The 11,203-nt window shown below is 39.5% G+C and overlaps 1 protein-coding gene and 1 pseudogene across 1 annotated transcript in view; one reads left to right on the top strand and one right to left on the bottom strand.

Annotated features, from left to right (window-relative positions):
• Positions 1-11,203, top strand: part of LOC123465559 (liprin-alpha-1-like) — a gene marked incomplete in the record, with an annotated part of 992,590 nt that overhangs the window by 496,886 nt on the left and 484,501 nt on the right.
• Positions 604-1,660, bottom strand: LOC102390871 (annotated as a pseudogene).

Below are 11,203 nucleotides of genomic sequence, written 5' to 3'. Positions count from 1 at the left end.
AATAATTTGCTTTTGTCACTTTATATGTCTCTTTCTATGAGACTTCTGCACACATGAATTTTTTTTTTTTTGTAAACTTAATCATAGACCAGTCAAAAGAACTCAAGCAAGGTAAAGAGGGTACTTTCCCCTTTTTGAAAGTTCAAGTGTTCATTTCCAGTGGTAAAGGAAGGCATGCTTATTTAGTAAAGTTGAGCAGAAATAATTTTTGAAAGTTATCACCTACATTTTATAGTAAATCACCCCCATTAAGAGACAGTCTAAAACAATGACCAATTCCCTCCAAAAAGAAAATACTATTCTAGCATTAATATTTTTATTCTCCAAGTTATAAATGAGCTTTTTCACTGAATTTGATTCCCCAGTGTATAAGTTCTTACTTTTAGGTCTGGGCAAGCAAAGCTTTCTTGGAGAATTCAAAATTCCCGTCTATTGACATGGATACTCAAATATATTTTAGCAATATTTTCTCCATGGAAATTTCCCCCATCTCTTCAAGAAGTGGATATATATTTGGACAAATTATGGAACTAAGCAATAGGAGGAAGTCATTGTCTATAGAAGATAAAAAAGTCTTAAGAACATTAGCATTGAATTCATGTATTAATAGAAAGCAGTTTTTCTGCTGAACAATTCTTTAATCAAAGCTTCTTTCACATCCTTGTTCCTCAGACTGTATATCATGGGGTTCAACATGGGGATCACTGTGGTGTAAAACACAGCCACCATTTTCCCCTACTTGCATGGACTTTTCTGAAGGGGGTCTAAGATACATGAAGAAAAGAGTTGTGTCGGAGACAGTGATAGCTGACAGATGGGAGCCACAGGTAGAGAAAGCTTTGTGCCTGCCTTCTGTGGAATGAATCCTCAATGTGGCAGGAGAAATGCAGATGTAAGAAATGAGGATGATGAAGAGAGAACAAGTGAAGTTAAAACCAGCCACTACAAACATGGACAACTGTTTATTATAGGTGTCAGAACACGCCAGCTTAATCAGCGGTGGGTCAGCACACTAGAAGTGATTAATTTCATTGCGACCAGAGAAAGCTAGGTTGTAGGTTCACATAGTTCCCATTAGCCAGTGAGCACTCCATATACATAAGGCACTGTGATGAGTGACGTGCACACGCTTAGACATTCTGCTGCTATAAAGCAGGAAGTTGCAAATGGCCATGTACCAATCAAAGGCCATGACAGCCAGGATGCAGATCCCTACATGGACCAAGGCAATAACACTGAACCATGCAAGCTGTATAAGCAATCTCCCTGATAAGAAAATTCTCAACATCATTGGAGTCACAATGGTAGAGAAACAGAGATCCACGAAGGATAAGTGGCTCAGGAAAAAGTACATGGTGGTGTGGAGGCAGGTATTGACCCTGATGAGGACAATCTTGCCAAGATTTCCTGTCACTATGACCATATAAATGGTGAAAAACAGCATAAAGTAGAGGATCTGCAATTCCTGAGGACTAGTTAGTCAAAGAAGAATGGACTTAGTCACTGAGGTGAAGTTTCTTCTCATAATTTCCTCCATGATACATTGACTTTTACATTTATATTGGATTACAATAAAGTGGAAAAATTGATATTGAGTTCAGTTCAGTCACTCAGTCATGTCCGACTCTTTGTGACCCCATGAATTGCAGCACACTAGGCCTCCCTGTTCATCACTAACTCCTGGAGTTTACTCATACTCATGTCCATCAAGTCGGTGATGCTATCCAGCCATCTTATCCTCTGTCGTCCCCTTCTCCTCCTGTCCCCAATCCCTCCCAGCATCAGAGTCTTTTCCAATGAGTCAACTCTTCGCATGAGGTGGAAAAAGTACTGGAGTTTCAGCTTTAGCATCATTCCTTCCAATGAACACCCAGGACTGATCTCTTAGAATGGACTGGTTGGATCTCCTTTCAGGCCAAGGGACTCCCAAGAGTCTTCTTCAACACCACAGTTCAAAAGTATCAATTCTTTGGCGCTCAGCTTTCTTCACAGTCCAACTCTCACATACGTACATGACCATTGGAAAAACCATATTACTATGTCACTAATGACTTTCTCAACAATTTTTTCTCCTTTTCTGTCTTTTCTATTACACTGTTTCAACTCTTGTTCATTCTCAGTAAGCACAATCTCAGTCTGGCACTGAAATCTGGTAGGATTCAAAGCATCTCTTTCATTTTTGACATGGCCCTCCTTTGTATTCTTATTTCTCTATTTTTCATTTCCCTTCTAATTGTGCTTCTCTCAATTTTTTTTTATCCTCTTTCTCCTTTTCTTTCTCTGTCCTGGTCTTTTGTTTGAAAAGTATGCTTTATGGGCATCAGTTCAGTTGAGTCGCTCAGTTATGTCCAACTCTTTGAGACCCCATGAATCACAGCACACCAGGCCTCCCTGTCCATCACCAACTCCTGGAGTTTACCCAAACTCATGTCCCCAAAGTCGGAGATGCCATCCAGACATCTCATCCTCTGGCGTTCCCTTCTCTTCTTGCCCCCAATCCCTCTCAGCATCAGAGTCTTTTCCAGTGAGTCAACTCTTCGCATGAAGTGGCCAAAGTACTGGAGTTTCAGCTTTAGCATCAGTCCTTCCAATGAAAACCCAGGACTGATCTCCTTAAGGATGGGACTGATTGGATCTCTTTGTAGTCCAAGGGACTCTCAAGAGTCTTCTCCAACACCACAGTTCAAAAGCATCAATTCTTTGGCGCTCAGCTTTCTTCACAGTTCAACTCTCACATCCATACATGACCACAGGAAAAAACCATAGCCTTGGCTACATAGATCTTTGTTGGCATAACAGTCCTCAAATATTACAGTCAGGTTTGTTTATCTTTATATCTAATTATATAAACGGGTGAGAAAGAGCTTATAAAGAGAAAAGAATATGATATCAAAGACCAATATTTCCCAAAAGACCTAATTCTTTTTGGATAATTTTCACATAATCAATTCCTTACTGGAGAATACCAAATAATTAAGTTGGGCAGTTTTCTGCTTTCTAACTTTTTCAGACTCAATATAATAAGAACTTTCTAGGTGAATAGCTGGAATTTTCCTTCACTTTATTAAAAAAAATATATATATATACGTAATTATATCCTGACAGTTGGCCAGCTTTTAAATTTTCCAGCTGTTAGCATACCGTTAGGACATTTTATAGAGAATTTCCCACTGCATGGAGTTGGCAGTGATGAAAATTCTCTCTTCCTGGTCTCACTTTTGGTTTCACTGTGAAATCTGAGGGCCAAAATTCTTGGTTCAAAGAGCAATATGCAGAAATCAAATGCTTGCCCATGGATATTGTACATGAGTCAGTTAGTGACTTAAGATGGTCACTTGAATGCAAATTATTTTTGCATTAAATTGATTCCAGTGTGACTTAAAGGCCAGACTGAACCTGCAAAGGAAGACTGACTCTATGAAGTCTGAGCTGACTGGTCTCCAGACTCCTTGGGTTTTTCTTTATGCCTGGTATTCTGTCTACACATTGATCTGCAAAGCCATATGTTTTCAAAAGTTTGTTTTTTGCTTGAGAAAGCTAGAGTTGACTTCTGTTTTGGCAAGAAATAAAAGAAAAAAAACTCATACTAATGATAACTAAAATATTAGTGTTTGCTTTTCTATGTAGACTTAATGTATATTCACTAAAAGCCTGCACTTTTCTGCTCGTTGACATTTCTTTTTTTTCCCATCTAGTTATTTATAAATCATAAGCCTAATGTTGGTATCATACATGATAGAACAAATAAGTAGGCGTTGGAAGGTTATAAATACATGTAGAATAAAGAAATCCACCTGCCTTTGTGGGGGGGAAGCTGTCTTCAGAACGACTAACAATGGCTTTTCTCAGGAATGATGAAGGCAGATTTTATATCATTTGTAGGTTGATACCGTTTTCCTAAGAGATCATACAAATAAGTGAGGGTGAAATGATTACTTTTTAAGATAATTATTTTTCTTATTTTTTTAATTTTTATTTTATTTTTTAACTTTACAATATTGTATTGGTTTTGCCATATATCAACATGAATCTGCCACAAGTATACACGTGTTCCCCATCCTGAACCCGCCTCCCTCCTCCCTCCCCGTACCATCCCTCTGGGTCATCCCAGTGCACCAGCCCTAAGCATCCAGTATTGTGCATCAAACCTGGACTGGCGACTCATTTCATATATGATATTATACATGTTTCAATGCCATTCTCCCAAATCATCCCACCCTCTCCCTCTCCCACAGAGTCAAAAGACTGTTCTATACACCACATTAACAAATTGAAAAATAAAAACCATATGATTATCTCAATAGATGCAGAGAAAGCCTTTGACAAAATTCAACATCCATTTATGATAAAACCTCTCCAGAAAGTAGGAATAGAAAGAACATACCTTAACATAACAAAAGCTATATATGATAATTATTTTTCAATACATGAGTTCTCTGGAGAAATAACAACTGGGTACATGAAGATTTCCTATGGGACCCAACCTTCAGTCTCAATATTTTTCTTCTTACATTGGGAAGTCCACAATATAGTATTGATATATGTCATGAATGCTCATACTACATTATATTTGCTACAATTTTAGCTTAATGCAATTTCTTCCACACCATTATCATAACTGTGTCACAATGTGTTACCACCTTACTTAGTCTTATGGGTTGAATTGTGTTCCTTTATAAGTGACCTGCCTCTTGAGAAAAATATATGCAGGTCAGGAAGAAATAGTTAGAACTGGACATGGAACAACAGACTGGTTCCAAATAGGAAAAGGAGTATACATCCAGGCTGTATATCGTCACCTTGCTTATTTAACTTATATGCAGAGTACATCATGAGAAACGCTGGGATGGAAGAAGTGCAAGCTGCAATAAAGATTGCCAGGAGAAATATAAATAACCTCAGATATGCAGATGACACCACCCTTATGGCATAAAGTGAAGAGGAACTAAAAAGCCTCTTGATGAAAGTAAAAGAGGAGAGTGAACAAGTTGCCTTAAGGCTTAACATTCAGAAAACTAAGATCATGGCATCTGGTCCCATCACTTCATGGGAAATAGATAGAGAAACAGTGGAAACAGTGGCAGAGTTTAATTTTTGGGCTCCAAAATCACTGCAGATGGTTATTGCAGCCATGAAATTAAAAGATGCTTACTCCTTGGAAGGAAAGTTATGACCAACCTAGATAGCATATTGAAAAGTAGAGACGTTATTACTTTGCCAACAAAGGTTTGTCTAGTCAAGGCTATGGCTTTTCCAGTAGTCATGTATGGATGTGAGAGTTGGACTGTGAAGAAAGCTGAGCACCGAAGAATTGATGCTTTTGAACTGTGGTGTTGGAGAAGACTCTTGAGAGTCCCTTAAACTTCAAGGACATCCAACCAGTCCATTCTAAAGGAGATCAGCCCTGTGTGTTCATTGAAAGCACTGATGTTGAAGATGAAACTCCAATACTTTGGCCACCTCATGTGAAGAGTTGACTCATTGGAAAAGACCCTCACGTGGGAGGGATTGGGGGCAGGAGGAGGAGGGGATGGCAGAGGATGAGATGGCTGGATGGCATCACCGACTCGATGGACATGAGTTTAAGTAAACCCCCAGAGTTGGTGATGCACATGAGCACTGGTGTACTGCACTTCATAGAGTTGCAAAGAGTCGGACACAATTGAGCGACTGGACTGAACTAATCTGATAATCCATATATCAAAATCTCTACTGTCAGTACTTCAGAATATGACTGAATTTGGAGATAGTGCCTTTAAAGAGGAAATTAAAGTGTCATAACTTCATATGAGTGGGTCCCAACACAAGATTACTGCTGTCTTTATTATTAAAAAAAAAAAAAAGGATATTAGTACATAGAAACTCATAGAGGATAGGTAGAGCACCTCCAGACACAGGGAAATGACAGCCATCTGCAAGCCAGACAGAGGCTTCAGAATGAAACCAACCCTACTGACATTTTGATCTTGAATTTATAGCCTCCAAACTAGGAGAAAATTCATCTCTCTGGTTTAAGCCTCCCAGTGTGTGGTACTGAATTATGACAGCCCTAGCAAATTGATATGCTCCATCTTTACAAACAGAATTCTTTGATAATGGAATGAAGCTTTCCTTCTTTGAAGACTAGTATTATTTTTATATATGTTTAATAATATTTTGGCCACCTCATGCGAAGACTTGACTCATTGGAAAAGACTCTGATGCTGGGAGGGATTGGGGGCAGGAGGAGAAGGGGACGAAAGAGGATGAGATGGCTGGATGGCATCACTGACTCAATGGACGTGAGTCTGAGTGAACTCCGGGAGTTGGTGATGGACAGGGAGGCCTGGCGTGCTGCAATTCATGGGGTCACAAAGAGTCAGACACCACTGAGCGACTGAACTGAACTGAATCTTTATAGTGAAGTTCAATACACACATGCAAAATGTACACAGCACAAACATGCACAGCCTAATGAATTGTTAACACAGTAAGCAAACTTAAAGACCTTCTTCGAAGGCAAGAAGAAGATTAACATTACTTCAGACCACATCTCAACTGCTTTCTCAGTTACTATCCCTCAAATTAGCTGCATCTTCGCTTTTAACAGGCTTCCCTGGTCGCTCAGATGGTGAAGAATCTGCCTGCAATGTGGGAGACCTGGGTTCAATCCCTGGGTCAGGAAGAACTCTTAGAGAAGGAACTGACAACCCACTCTAGCATTCTTGCCTGGAGAATCCCATGGACAGAGAAGCCTGGCAGACCATGGGGTGGCAAAGAGTTGAACACGACTGAGAAACTACATGATGTGATGATGATGATGATGTGATCATTTGTATCACTGTAGATCCCTTGTGTTGGTTTCTGAATTTTACATAACTGGAATCAAACTGTATATATCCTTCCATGTATTGTCTTTTAGTGAACTCTAGATGTCTGGTTATTGTGTGGATTATTGTCTTAGTTTGCTTGGACTGTTATAATAAAAATACCATAAACAATACTTTTTTTTTTTCTTTCCTGAGAGGTTAGTGGAACTCAGCTTTTGTTCAGTGATTTGGAAGACAAGGGTGATTCATAGCAATGCATGTTAGGATCTTGACAAGAGGGAACTGGTCAACATAACACTAAATCTGTAAATAAATGGAGAACTAAAGTGACAACAAAGATAAACAGAAGATAAATAAACTATTGGGCTTCTCTGGTGGCTCAGCAGTAAAAATTCTACCTGTAATGCAGGAGCTGAAAGACACTCAGGTTTGACCCCTGGGTTGGGAAGATACCATAGAGGAAGGCACAGCAACCATTTCAGTATTCTTGCTGGAGAATTCATGGACAGACGACCCTGGATTCCTATAGTCCATAGGGTGGCAAAGAGTTGAACACAGTTGAAGATACTTTGCTGCTGCTGCTGCTGCTAAGTCACTTCAGTCCTGTCCAACTCTGTGAGACTCCATAGACGGCAGCCCACCAGGCTCCCCCATCCCTGGGATTCTCCAGGCAAGAACACTTGAGTGGGTTGCCATTTCCTTCTCCAATGCATGAAAGTGAATAGTGAAAGTGAAGTCGCTCAATTGTATCTGACTCTTAGTGACCCCATGGACTGCAGCCTACCAGGCTCCTCCATCCATGGGATTTTCCAGGCAAGAGTACTGGAGTGGGGTGCCACTGCCTTCTCGGGAAGATACTTTGCACACATGTAAATTACCAATTCATATATATCTTGAAAAACCTATATGCAGGTCAGGAAGCAACAGTTAGAACTGGACATGGAACAACAGACTGGTTCCAAATAGGAAAAGGAGTATACATCAAGGCTGTATATCATCACCCTGCTTATTTAACTTATATGCAGAATGCATCACGAGAAACCCTGGGCTGGAAGAAGCACAAGCTGGAATCAAGATTGCTGGAGAAATATCAATAACCTCAGATATGCAGATGACACCACCCTTATGGCAGAAAGTGAAGAGGAACTCAAAAGCCTCTTCATGGAAGTAAAAGAGGAGAGTGAAAAAGTTGGCTTAAAGCTCAACATTCAGAAAACAAAGATCATGGCATCTGGTTCCATCACTTCATGGGAAATAGATGGGGAAACAGTGGGAACAATGTCAGACTTTATTTTTTTTGGGGGGGGGATACAAAATCACTGCAGATGGTGATTGCAGCCATGAAATTAAAAGGCTTGGAAGTAAAGTTATGACCAACCTAGTTAGCATATTCAAAAGCAGAGACATTACTTTGCCAACAAAAGCCTGTGTACTCAAGGCTATGGTTTTTCCAGTAGTCATGTATGGATGTGAGAGTTGGACTGTGAAGAAAGCTGAGCACTGAAAAATTGATGCTTTGGAACTGTGGTGTTGGAGAAGACTCTTCCGAGTCCCTTGGACTGCAAGGATATACAACTAGTCCATTCTAAAGGAGATCAGTCCTGGGATTTCTTTGGAAGGATTGATGCTAAAGCTGAAACTCCAGTACTTTGGCCACGAAGAGTTGACTCTTTGGAAAAGACTCTGTTGCTCGGAGGGATTTGGGGCAGAAGGAAAAGGGGACGACAGAGGATGAGATGGCCTGATGGCATCACCAAATCGATGGACATGAGTTTGAGTGAACTCCGGCAGTTGGTGATGGACAGGGAGGCCTGGTGTGCTGCGATTCATGGGGTCACAAAGAGTGGGACATGACTGAGTGACTGAACTGAACTGAACTATATATATATATATATATATATATATATATATATATATATATATAGTATATCCCCAGATGAAAGCAAAGAACTACACATTCGAGGAATAAAAATAGTCTGAGAAGGGGACTATCATTTGCCAGATAAACAGTTAAACAATGGTGGCCACTCCTATAGTCACTCTGTACCTTGGCTAAAAGAATTCATTGTTTTTCACAGAATTCTTATCTCAGAAATGTAATAAATAATGGCAGTCATACACCCTTCTTGTCACTACTCAGATTTGAAAGTATTTAAGGTTCTTATCCATAACAAATTTCAGTTCAGTTCAGTTCAGTCGTCAGTCATATCTGACTCTGTGCAACATCATGGACTGCAGCATGGCAGGCCTCCATGTCCATCACCAAATCTTGGAGTTTACCCAAATCCATGTCCTTTGAGTCAGTGATGCCATCCAACCATCTCATCCTCTGTTCTCCCCTTCTCCTCCCGCCTTCAATCTTTCCCAGCATCAGGGTCTTTTCAAATGAGTCAGTTCTTTGCATCAGATGGCCAAAGTATTGGAGTTTCAGATTCAACATCAGTCCTTTCAATGAACACCTAGGACTGATTTAGGATGCACTGGTTGGATGTCCTTGCAGTCCAAGGGACTCTGAAGGGTCTTCTCCAACACCACAGTTCAAAAGCATCAATTCTTTGGCACTCAGCTTTCTTTATAGTCCAACTCTCACATCCATGCATGACTACTGGGAAAAAAAAAAAAAACATAGCCTTGACTAGATTGACCTTTATTGGCAAAGTAATGTCTCTGCTTTTTAATGTGCTGTCTAGGTTGGTCATGACTCCTTCCAAGGAGTAACAAATTTAATCCTACATGTAATAGCAACACATTCCCATCCCACCTCATGTGCTTCAGTTTTCTATCCATTATCAATGCCCCAGGCATGATCAAGCTATTCTCCTTTCATCAATTGCCTTTATTGCCTCTTTCTTTAGAAAATGCCTTTCAACCATCCGCTCTTTGAAATTCTACTCAGTTTCCAAAGCCTAGCTCTTTCCTAAAAGTCTTAGTCAGAATTAATTTTTCTATCTCTTCACAAAACAATTTTTTTGAAAATCATTAACTGTTTCCCTTATCCTAGAAATTCTTATGGCAAAAAATATAAATTTTTCATAAATAAACATGGCAGTGTGTGCATATTTAATAATTTTAAAACCTACAATTTCTACCTTTTGACAAACCTTAATAACTTTGTGTTGAGTAAGTTAACACATGACCATGAATATTTTTTTATCAGATATTTTATCAGATAACTTCTAAAAATATCTCTGTCAGTTGAGTTGTGAAATAAGAGGAAACTTTCCCTCAACATAGTCTTGCTTAGGTAAACAAGCATCCATTAAGGTCATCAAATACAGGAAGTTTTCTAGAAAAACCCATTTTTTATAAGATTTCTTTTTTTTTTTTTTCCTTTTTTTTTAAATTTTTTTATTTTTTTTTTTATTTTTTTTTATTTTATTTTTAAACTTTACATAACTGTATTAGTTTTGCCAAATATCAAAATGAATCCACCACAGGTATACATGTGTTCCCCATCCTGAACCCTCCTCCCTCCTCCCTCCCCATTCCATCCCTCTGGGTAGTCCCAGTGCACCAGCCCCAAGCATCCAGTATCGTGCATCGAACCTGGACTGGCAACTCATTTCATACATGATATTTTACATGTATCAATGCCATTCTCCCAAATCTTCCCACCCTCTCCCTCTCCCACAGAGTCCATAAGACTGTTCTATACATCAGTGTCTCTTTTGCTGTCTTGTACACAGGGTTATTGTTACCATCTTTCTAAATTCCATATACATGCGTTAGTATACTGTATTGGTGTTTTTCTTTCTGGCTTACTTCACTCTGTATAATAGGCTCCAGTTTCATCCACCTCATTAGAACTGATTCAAATGTATTCTTTTTAATGGCTGAATAATACTCCATTGTGTATATGTACCACAGCTTTCTTATCCATTCATCTGCTGATGGACATCTAGGTTGCTTCCATGTCCTGGCTATTATAAACAGTGCTGCGATGAACATTGGGGTACTCGTGTCTCTTTCCCTTCTGGTTTTCTCAGTGTGTATGCCCAGCAGTGGGATTGCTGGATCATAAGGCAGTTCTATTTCCAGTTTTTTAAGGAATCTCCACACTGTTCTCCATAGTGGCTGTACTAGTTTGCATTCCCACCAACAGTGTAAGAGGGTTCCCTTTTCTCCACACCCTCTCCAGCATTTATTACTTGAGACTTTTGGATCGCAGCCATTCTGACTGGTGTGAAATGGTACCTCATAGTGGTTTTGATTTGCATTTCTCTGATAATGAGTGATGTTGAGCATCTTTTCATGTGTTTGTTAGCCATCTGTATGTCTTCTTTGGAGAAATGTCTATTTAGTTCTTTGGCGCATTTTTTGATTGGGTCATTTATTTTTCTGGAATTGAGCTGTAGGAGTTGCTTGTATATTCTCGAGATTAGTTGTTTGTCAGT

This window comes from Bubalus bubalis, chromosome 1, assembly GCF_019923935.1.
Source record: "Bubalus bubalis isolate 160015118507 breed Murrah chromosome 1, NDDB_SH_1, whole genome shotgun sequence".
In the NCBI taxonomy this organism is placed as follows: Eukaryota; Metazoa; Chordata; class Mammalia; order Artiodactyla; family Bovidae; genus Bubalus; species Bubalus bubalis.
This window is presented reverse-complemented; position numbering and strand designations above follow the sequence as displayed.